Below are 11224 nucleotides of genomic sequence, written 5' to 3'. Positions count from 1 at the left end.
TCGAGGTCCATGATTTATAACCGTTAGCTATAGGATTTCCAGCCTACACTACATTTCCTTCCTTACCACCTCTAGGACCTGAAATTTCATGGAGGTTATGTTCTTGGGCACCAGTTTCTGTTTTTCAGACCCTCTCCATCCACCTGGTCAGGGATTTGGTGTATTGGCCTGCATGACCCCAGAAAACCATCTGTCCTTATTAGGGTGAGAATGGCCAATAGAGGTGTTGTTCTAGAACAGCTGTGGACTGTCACTCTCAGTGACCAGGAGAGTCCCCTGAGAAAGCTGTTCCTGAACAGACACCCCAAATCTATGCCCTATAAGACATTCTTTGCCAAACCTGCACCTTCAAACCAGCACTTAGCATGAATTTGATCAAGACAAGGCTCAGACATGTCAGCCCCATTGACGGAAACGATCCTGGACCTCCTTCCTCTTTTTTTTTCTGATCTTTCAGTGATTACTGCGTGATTCCTGACCCCTTTGGTTTTGTATTTGAGGATGAAATTTGGCTTTTCTAACCTGGCCGGAAAAACTTAGATCACAGTGTTATTTGTTCTTCATGTTCTTGGCTTCATTGTGTCAAATTTGAGTTCAGCTCAGCCCCAGCAGCTGTGATCTCTTCCTAGCTGCATGGTGACCCCCTTTGGGGGGAGCCTCAGACCAAGTAGAACTTTAGCTCAATAGAAGTGTTCACTAGCGGGGACACCCAGCTGACTCAGCCAGCGGAATGCATGACTCTTGATCTCAGGGTCATGAGTTTAAGCCCCATGTTGGGTGTTGAGCCTACTTAAAAAAAATGTTCACTGGCTTTTAAAATACATAGTGACCTACAATGAAGTGGGATTCCCTCTTACTACTAGCCAGCACTCTCCATTCTTAGACTTTATTACTGAAACTTAACTCTCTTTACACAATGCCATCTCTCTGAAGGAAAAGCCAACTCTGTGTGTATTCTCAAGGTTTTGCCTTCTAAATGTTTGGGTCTAAGGGAGCCCTGGCATCTGTATGCATTAAGCATGCAAATGACTAAACACTTGGGTGAAGAATGAAGAAGTCAGTGAATATGGGGAACATTGGAATTTGTAAAGATAAGTCCAAGAGCTGACTAGTCTTTAAGTTGTTTGCGGGCTGGTGGAGACAAAGCCCCAGCATTTCTTACATCAACACAGACTGTGATTAAAGACCAGTTCAAGTCAAATGAAATAAAAACGAGGGGCAGAGTTTAATACTCACCTCTCTGTCCACTTTTTCCAGCTCCCGGACTCAAGGGCATGTGTGGACTCGCATAGCTTTTGTAACCGGCTTTCTCGGCTCTAGTCTGTCTTAGAAGGCAAAACAACTCCCTTATCCCGACATACCACAGCTGCTTAGAGGTGATTTAACCTTCTTAAGAGCAAAATCCCTTTACTTACCCTATCCACTACTACAATGGGAAGGGTATTTGGCTGATAGATTGATATAAGTAGGCTAGCTAAAAATATTTCATCTATACCACATCTATTCTAAAAAACCAAGACTTCTATTAAGCTGATGATTTCCGGGAGTAAGTGCATTTGACTTAAGGTCAGTAGACAAGGAACTTTCACACCAGCTACGCTCCTTTGTAATGTACAGAGTCCTCACTGCATTTGGGGAGCAGTGGGAAGAGTTTGGTTCTGTTTTTATTTGCGTATACGCTAGCTGTCCTTAGCACTGTTGTGAAGACGGAATGAGGTGATGTGTGGTGAGTTCTTTTCTGTGCCAAGCATGTTAGTTCCCCATGTGCCCACTCCTCATCTGTACCCCAGGGAAGATTTATTTGCCAAACTCCTTATGTTTTTTTGGTCTGCGATTTAGAGGGTAAAGGATGGAGTCCGCAGCACAGGAGAAAGGCATACCCGTGTTCACATAACATCATATAAAAATTCACATATTTATTCTATCGAGGTATTCCATGAGACTTGCTTCCTTCTGCCTCTTTGTTTCCTTTCCGTTCTATTGCAAGATGATTTAGATCATCCAGAAAGCACATTCTTTATGGAAAACATCAACACACCCTATTTCCTTTGAAGAGTGGAATCAAAGGAAAGCAAACAAGCAGAGCAAAGAAACCCATCGCGCAGGCAGGCTGGGAAGATGTTGGTTGCCCCTGGAGTGCTTGGACCCGAGCCCTTCGCTGCAGTTTCCACAAGTTAGAGGAGCTTGGGGCAAGGTCCATCATGGGTGTCTGGCTGGACAGTGCCCTCTGCCTTCAAAGCCCTTTACCTTCCATTCACAATTCCAGAGCTTCTGATGGCCGTCTCTCTCAGCTGTGGGGACTGGCTCCTCTCTTCCGCAGACATGTGGTGTGTGGTAGCCCTCTGTGACTCCTGCAAGCAGCCAACTAGTTGGTATTGCACTTCCAGGTCAGTGGATCCAATGTTAGTGATACCAAACCGCATTTATTAGCTTTAGGCAAAGGCATAAAAAGTAAAAAAAAAAGTAGTCATATTTAGACATTGGCAAAATAGTCAAGGTATTCCCATAGCATAAGAATAAATTCTTGGTCCCCAAGTCTTCAAAAAAAAAAAAAAAGATTTTATTTATTTATGTATTTATTTGACAGACAGAGATCACAAGTAGGCAGAGAGGCAGGCAGAGAGAGAGAAGGAGGCAGGCTCCCTGCCGAGCAGAGAACCCGATGCGGGGCTCGATCCCAGGACCCTGGGATCATGACCTGAGCCGAAGGCAGAGGCTTTAACCCACTGAGCCACCCAGGTGTCCCAAGTCTTCAAAATTTAAATAAGGGGTCCCCTCCCATCAATTGTAAGTGGCAAAATATATAGCCCTCTGGTCCCCTACAATATGTAGGCGTTATTTGAGAGCAAACATATCCAGCGGGTGTTTTGGGGGGGGTGATAAAAGCTTTTCCTCTCCCCACTCCCACCACATTTCTTCTGGAGCTCTTTCAGAAGCAGGGAGAAACCTGCCTCTACCCCGCCCCTCCCCCATGCCCTTGGTGCCCCCCAGCCCCCCCCCCCCCAGGAAAGAGGGCGGGGTGACTGAAATAATTGGCGGAATGCTGGGAAGGGCCTTTGAGCATGCGCAATGCAGCGCCATCTTGGCACAGGAATTGCTGCTTGCTCTCTGAGGCAGTCTCTGAACCCTGCCCCTTGGTGGAATTTGTTTTCTCCCTCCACCATCTGAATTTATAAATCAGGTAGCAGATGGGGCCTCCCGGCGTCGCACCATATAGCCAAACTTGAACCTGTAGTTTCTTCAGATTTCTGGGGTGCAGAGAGTTTGTTGGAGGCAAGGCCGCCACAGCCCTGCTGGTCCCCAAGTCTTTGTATGTGTCCCAGGCCCACACCTCAGCGGCGCAGATGTGACCACAGCTGCTTCTTCAGTGGCCAGAAAGTCCCATTCACGCCAGTTGAATATGTTTCCTGGAGTGGGGTGCTTGTGGGAGGGGGCCGGTGTCCCAGCCGTTCACACTGTTCCAAGCCCCGTGCTGACTTCTCTCCTCTCCTTTCTGTTGAGCTCCCCCTGCCTCCCTCCACCCCCTTCCCTCCTCACCTCCGATGGTACCTCCTCCCCAGCAGAGCGGCCCTAGCTCCCCTGTCTTGTGTCCTCCTGCCCATGACATCCATGTCCTTCAAGGGTTCAGCATTAAACCCTAGTATTCGGAGTTACTCTTCCAGACAGTGTCCTCTCAAAGAGGAATTCTCGTGGCAGTTATTCAAGTTGATAATTTTATCCCCAATACTGCTTGTACTGTTTGTTTGTTTTTTAAAAGATTTTATTTATTAGAGAGAGAGAGAGAGAAGGAACAGGGAAAGAGGGAGAAGCAGACTCCCCACTGAGCAGGGACCCTGATACAGGACTTGGTCCCATGACCTTGGGATCATGACCAGAGCCACTCAGGCGCCCCCTGCTTGTAGTGTTGGTATGGTGTGTATACCCACAGTGGTGGGGTTCGCAGAACCCCGGTGAGGAGATTGTATGTGTCATGCTGCCCCTACACACAGGAAGCTGCCCCCACTGAGTTCTGTTCAGGTACCTCTTGGCCAGGAACTCAGTTGTCCCTGTCTCTGTCCCACAGAGGGGTCCCTTACCCCAGGTTCCCTACCAGCAGGTCAGGGGAACGTACATATGTCTAGGATGTTATTCATGGGAGAACTTGGCAGGGAATTTCCACTTGGGACAGTTCATTCTCCTTCCTGCCCTTTCTGACTGAAGGGTCTCCTTTCTTCTGTTTAAAGTACTCCTCAGCCCTTCTGAGTCCAGACCATCCTCCACTCCTGTGCTTAGTGGCCACCATCTCTTCTCTCCCTTCCCTCAGGCCCCTGAAAAGAAAATCTTTGTCTTTCATTTAAGTGCAAGTGAGTGTTTTTTTGTTTTTGTTTTTTAAACTTTTTTTCTGCTTTAGTGTAAGCTACAGAAGAGAAAATGGCCCTGAGGGACAAGTAACAGAGAAGAAAGGAGGGATATACATGCTTGGCCACAGGGGGGTGCACACGTTGTGCACTGCACAAATGCAGGGTTCCATTTCACATGAACGGTGATGTGATATGTAGAATGGGGTTTGCAAACTAGTGAAAATGCTTTCTTTGATCTGACTTCCCACATTCAAGGGTGGTGTGGATGCATGGAGAGAGTGATATACTTTGAGTCCAAAAGGTCCCAATTTGAACCACTCAGTTGAGTCGCTATCTCACCAAACAGCTGTAGGCTAATCTCTTAAACATCAGAACTCCAGTTTCTTTATTTATCAAAGGAAAATCATAGCATCTTATTTATAGAGTTGCTTCAAGAAAGAAATGAGATCTTTTATTAATTGCCTGCCATGTATTAGGTGCTTAATAAATACCATTTTCCCAGACGTGTTGTGCTGGGTGATGGAGTGGTTGCCAATCTCATTACTGGCCCTTTTCCAGTGAAAATATTCAGGGCCTTTCAGAGATGCTGAGTATATCTGTTGGGGGCTGACAAAGATACAGTTATTCCCCTTGGAACTTAATTGAAGAAATTGACAAATGTGTCAAGATATGTGCCTTGTGGAGGTGAGCCCAAGACAGGGCTCTGTGAGCTGGGTGGTGTGCAGGAACCAGCTTGCCCCACTGCTGAGAGCACATGGTATGCATCTCCCCGCAGTTCAGCAACAGTGATGTCATGCTCGTGTTTGAAATCAGCCTCGGCAGAAGTATTTGCGGCAAAGAAACCAACAAATGCTACGAGGCAGGACCCTTCCTCCCCGGGAGCTGGCTCACCACCATTGCCCTGCACCACGTGCTTGTGCGGAAAGCCCACCTGGGTGTTTCAGGCTTGAACGGAGGAGCCTGTGGAAAGCCTGTACCCCACGGACACGCCTTAAGTGGAGAATTTCTGGGAGGCAGAGCTGCTGCTTCTATTACGCCCCAAATGGAAGAAGACGGGGAGCAGGTCTTCAACAACTACGCCGAAGGGTACCTTCTAGGGACTGGGTCATCTTTAGTGTCACTGCTGTACCTGGTCATAGCGTCACATGCTCAGAGATACCTTACTTTTCTTACAATGCAATCAATGTCTCCGTAGGGTCTGGCAATTTGGAAGACACAGACCCAGTAGAAACCTGGTGAACCGAAAGAAAAGAATGGGTTGGCGTAGCCTGGACTTCAGCGCTTCTACACAAGATGGCGCTCTGATCTTGGGAGAAGGAGGCCACGGGCCGCTTGCTAACTGTCGAAGCGGCAGCCCGAGAGCTGGACTCCCCCGCATGCTGTCATCTATTGCATGAGGACAGTTAGTTTGACCTGAGCAATACTGAGGGCAAGGTCACTGGCCTGTTGCCTCACTAACGGCTATCTGTGATCATATGACTCTGTATTAATTATTTTTACTTCTGGGGGAGAGGTGTAGGAAAAACCCACCCTACGCAAGCCTCATTGCAGAGTTTGATGTTCACAGGTGAAGGAGAGGGCATTCTAATTGGTCCCCCACTTCTAAGAAGTAACCAGTAGGTGCGTCCATCTCCAAACAGAAGACAGAGAAGGTGTAAGAGATCTCTGTACACCTGCTTCGGAAAGCATGGTTCCTCCTGTTCCCATCGTGTCTGCTCCCATCAGCATTTCCCATCTACGGTTAGATCTGACTGCAGGTTGCAGGGATCTGAGGGAAGAAATACTGCTCAGGGGAGGGAGATGGCCCCTACTGTCCCTGTCACCATCCCAGCCCCACACAGACATGCGGGCACTGACCATCTACTTAAGGTGCTTTCCTCACCGCCTCCTGTGCTTGGCCATGTCCTTGCTTTGGCCAACTGGCCAGCTCTGGAATTCCCATTTTTCTTGGCTGTTCACCACCCCTGAGAACCCCAGACTGAGGCCATGCTTTTTGCTTTGGTCTGTTTTGGTCCCAGATGCCAGCTCTTGCTCTCTGACCCGGGCTGGAACCCAGGCCACATGCCCCACTGGCCTGGCTCTTTTTTTCCCCCAACTGTCCCCTTCAGTCTTGTCTGCAGAGCTTCCTGCTGATTATGGCCCCTCAGTCTGTTCTTCTGCTTCTCTGAGCTGAGCCCTGCTCTTGAAGTCCTTTCTGGAGGCCATTCCCATGCTGTTGGCTCCTACCTTCCTCATTTGCAAGTTGTCCCTGCTCCTGGGCATTTCGTGGGCTGTTCCCCAAGCCCTTGGTTCGAATCTGCTCACCTCAGGCTGTTCCTCTGTCTCATCAGGAAGCCAGGAGCCTTCTTCAACTTTACAGCTCTACTCTTGGGATCCCCCTTCCTTGGGAAGTGGAGTCTTGGGAATTTTGTGAAATGAATGTCTCATCTCTTTGTCAAGGTTTGAGGAGGCTGCCCACATCTTGCACAAGTTGGATTATTCCATCTCTCATAGTCGAGAGCAAAAGATACACAATGGCTTCATGTTCTAAACTTTGTAATCTTTCCAATGACATAGGCAGGTCAGGATCCCATCTTCTTCTCTGCGCCTGGCCATGACCAGGCCCTTCTGCTTCTAACCTAGGTCTCACTCTGCTAATTTGAAGGGAACAGACATAGAAGGTCACCAGTATTCCCTGCATCTCATCTACTCTTTCTCTTCCTTCTATTTCAAGAATGCTGGCTAGAGAGGCATACGGAGTCAAGGACAGTTTATTTAAGGTGGACAGATCATAGGTGAATACAGAAGGGAAAAATCCAGTTGGTGGGGAAAGCAAAAGTATTTGTGATCACCTGTGGTGAAGACCACAAGAGCCAGTCTTTGCTCACGCTTGCACTGCTTACAGGTGTGGGGAGGCAAGAATGTGCCATGGGGTGTGTTTGAAGCTCATCAGTCTTTCTTTCTTTCTTTTTTATAAAGATTTATTTATCCATTTTAGAGAGAGAGAGAGAGAGAGAGAGCACAGCAAGGGGAGAGGGAGACTGTAAAGCCTGATGTGGGGCTCAATCCCAGGACCCTAAGATCATGACCTGAGCTGAAACCAAGAGTTGGATGCTTGACTAACTGCACCACCCAGGCACCTCAAGGCTCATCAGTCTTTCTAACACTCAAGGTTCAATTCTCCTGGTGACCTGTTCTACCATTTCCTTCCTAATGTCACCATGGAGATTTCCTTCCTCAATCCAGGTCTTGATCTTCTTTTGGAATTCAGATCTCTTTCAGTCTTCTTTCTTTCCAGGGCTGTGAAAGATTGGTGTCATCAATGGCCCCCATTAATGACCTTTCTGTATCTGCCCTTTGCTGTGTGGCTTTGCAGTCTCCACGCACTCCGATTCTGGGATGTGTGACTTGTTGTGGCTGATGGATGGGGAGCAAACTGGACTAAAGTGCAGATTTATGCAAATTCGTTGCTTTCTTCCTTGTCTTCAACTTCTGCTTCTTTCTGTGAGCAAAACTGGGCTAGCTCCTGGAGGATGAGAGGCACATGGAGCTGAGTCATTCCCATCTGAGGCCATCTTAAACCAGCTGGTCCCCAGCTGACCTGCCAGACACATGAGTGAGCCTGCTCAGATTAGCAGGATGGTCCAGCCATTCCATCCGGTCAAGAGCAAACAGGAATATCTATTTCTGTACTCCACTGGGCTTTTGTGGTTGTTTGTTATGCAACAACACTGTGACAATGGATAGCTGATGGGATGTGGGTGCCAGCAGGGTGCTCGTACCCCCGAGATTCTGGGAATGTTTAGGCTTGCCTCTTAACCTCCCTATTGCTCTAGACTAGTGGGAGTCAACTGGGAAAGTGCTGGGAGATTCTGGTGACATATTCTAATAAAAAAGAACACAGGAGATCATGGGTCTTTGAGCCAGACACGTGTAGGTATGGTATCTATTGGAACACCGAGAGGGACTTTGGTAGTTCTTACCTGGGCTTCATTACTGCTGCCTCACTAAATTTTAGCCTATTTGAGCTGAAGAAATGAGCTTCCCCTCCTGGATGGGCAGCACGCGTGTGGACTTCGGGTTTATCACTGTGTGACCCAGCACTAGCCCAGCTGGATCTAGAGTCAAACAGTCCGGGCTTCATTACCTGGATTGTAAGAACTCCTTAACTTGTGTCTGGACCAATGCACCCTGTCCACTACTGCCGGAGTTATCTGTCACGTCACTTCTCCATTCTCTCTTCTCTACTCAAAGAAATAGAATGGTTCCCCATGGCCTTTTGGATTAAGCCTGAATTCAGTCTGCTAGATGAGTGACCTAGTAATCTGCCTTGCCCATGTCCCACTATTTCCTTCTGCCCCAGTATCCTCCCACTCTCCAGCCCACAGCAGGCTCTTTACCCTTCCTGATGCCTGTTCCACACTCTTATTTCTCCCTCCCTCTGCCCCAGCCCATGCCTCCATCCATCTACACTGAGCCTCCCTGTCCTTCGGGGCTGACTCAGCTCTTCCCTTGCTCATGAAGCCTCCTTGATACTCAGGAAATGTTGATGTTTACCCACTATTTTGAGAACCAATAATCCTTGCAATGGAAGACAACCTCACAGCCTTCACCAGTCACCAGTCACCAGAGGGCACAAGCCATTGGCAAAGATTTTAGACGAGTTCTCCCTAGAAGGATCAGCTCACAGCTTTTCTTGTACTGAGGGAACAGCTACTAAGGAACGTGTGCTCTCTTTTCTCATTCCATAAGCTGAAGAGGAATAGGGGAAAGAAGTAAACACTGTTCTGTATAGTCATAGGATTTTCTAACCTCATGGATGGAGATGATTTCCTTCCCAATAGAAGCTACAGTCTTTGAGAATTGTTTGTGCTGTGCTCTCTCTCTCTCTCCCTCTCTCTCTCTCTCTGTGTATGTGTGTGTGTGTGTAAATGGACCTGTTTCAACAGGTCCAACAATTAAAGGAACAGGAAATAACTGAGAGATCCCAAAGGCAATCTGACCTAGAAGATCCTTCTGGACCCATTAGAAAAGGGGAAATTTCAAATCTACTGGATTGTTCTCAGGATTTTGAGGTGTTAGTGGCCATCAGTGGCAACCTAGGAAAATTCTCTGGACCCTCCTCCAGACTAAGTGATGTAGACTTGAGAAACGTCCTTAAAAGGAGAAAGGGGGTGTGGCAGGCACCGTGATCACTGCTGATGCACTGAGCTCTGGTTTTCCCAGAAGGTAATTGGAGTTTCTAACTTGGGATACAAGGAGATGTTATGAGGAGAGATATGGGAATTTCAGGTCTGGGGACCAGGTGAGGAACTAAGGGTGCAGCTTATGCAAAGGGATTAACATCTTAGATGCTTTTCCTTTGCAGTCTAAGTCCCATTTATTTAGTGCTCAGTTTTATCTCCTGCCCTTCAACATCGAGTTCATATTTTTGATGTACCTGATTTTTGAGTATGCCCAGTGTCGCCTGGCACAGAGAAATGGGAGATGGAAGGTGGGAGTGGAAAGTAATGAGTGCATCTCAGCATTCTCAGGGGTTTCCGATTCCTTCCTTCCTTCCTTCCCTCCCTCCCTCCCTCCTTCCTTCCTCTCTCTCTCTTCCTCTCTCTCTTTCTTGATTTTGTTTATTTATATAAGAGGAAGAGAGAGAGAGAGAGAGAGCACGAGCAAGGGGAGGGACAGAGGTAGAGGGAGACTCGCTGCTGAGTGTGAAGCCTGATGCGGAGCTCGATCCCAGGACTCAGATATCACGACGTAAGCCAAAACCAAGAGTCAGACGCTTGACTGTCTGAGCCACCCAGGCACCGCTTCTTATTTCTTTTCAACAATTTTTGAACTTTCTAATTTTGATTTGGTAAAATTGTAAAAATGCTAATCCAAGACCTCCTGGATGACCCTTTGAAACTGTCATAATATTTTCGCATTGGCATTTACACTTCTGTATCCAATTCCATCTGCACCAAGTGAAAGCCAAAGGAAGTCGCACTGGTTGTAGGAATGAAGGTTTGTAGCTTCCAATAAGGAAGTGAGGGGGAAGAGCTGTGTCCTCTTCCCACGTGGAGCAGGGGCAGGCATGCTAGAGGCCGGAGAACCCGCACCTGCCTCAGGGGAATTTCGCATGGGCATTAGTCAGCGTTCTTGAGAGAAACAGAACAGATAGGGTGTATAAAGACATATAGAAAGAGGTTTCTTTCTTTTTTTTTTTTTAAAAATTTTATTTATTTATTTGCCAGACAGAGATCACAAGTAGGCAGAGAGGCAGGCAGAGAGAGAGGAGGAAGCAGGTTCCCCTGCTGAGCAGAGAGTCCGATGCGGGGCTCAATCCCAGGACCCTGGGATCATGACGTGAGCCGAGGGCAGAGGTTTTAACCCACTGAGCCACCCAGGCGCCCCTAGAAAGAGGTTTCTTATGAGGGGCTGGCTCACATGATCATGGCAGTTGAGAAGTCACGTGACTTGCCATCTGCAAGCTGGAAGCCCAGGGAATCTGGTGATGTGGTTCTAGTCTAATCCCAAAAGCTTGAGAACCAGGGCAACCAATGGTGTGAGTCCCAGGCTAAGAGCTGATGCTTGAAGCCAGGAGGCGCTGGATATCCCAGCTCAAGCAGGGAGCAAATTCACTCTTCTTCCCCATTTTTATTCTATCCAGGCCCTTAATGGATGGGTTGATACCTACCTGTATTGGTGAGAGCATTTGTTGTTTTTTTTTGAACTCGGGCTATTGATTCAAATGCTAATCTCTTCTGGAAACATTGTCGCAGACATACTCAGTAATAATATGTTTTTTGTTTGTTTGTTTGTTTGTTTGCCAGCTATCTGGGTATCCCTTAGTCTAGCCAAGCTGACATGTAAGATTAGCCATGACACCATACAAGCAGACATACGGCGGCCCAATACTTTGCAAC

This window comes from Meles meles, chromosome 10 (assembly GCF_922984935.1).
Source record: "Meles meles chromosome 10, mMelMel3.1 paternal haplotype, whole genome shotgun sequence".
Lineage (NCBI taxonomy): Eukaryota > Metazoa > Chordata > Mammalia > Carnivora > Mustelidae > Meles > Meles meles.
This window is presented reverse-complemented; position numbering follows the sequence as displayed.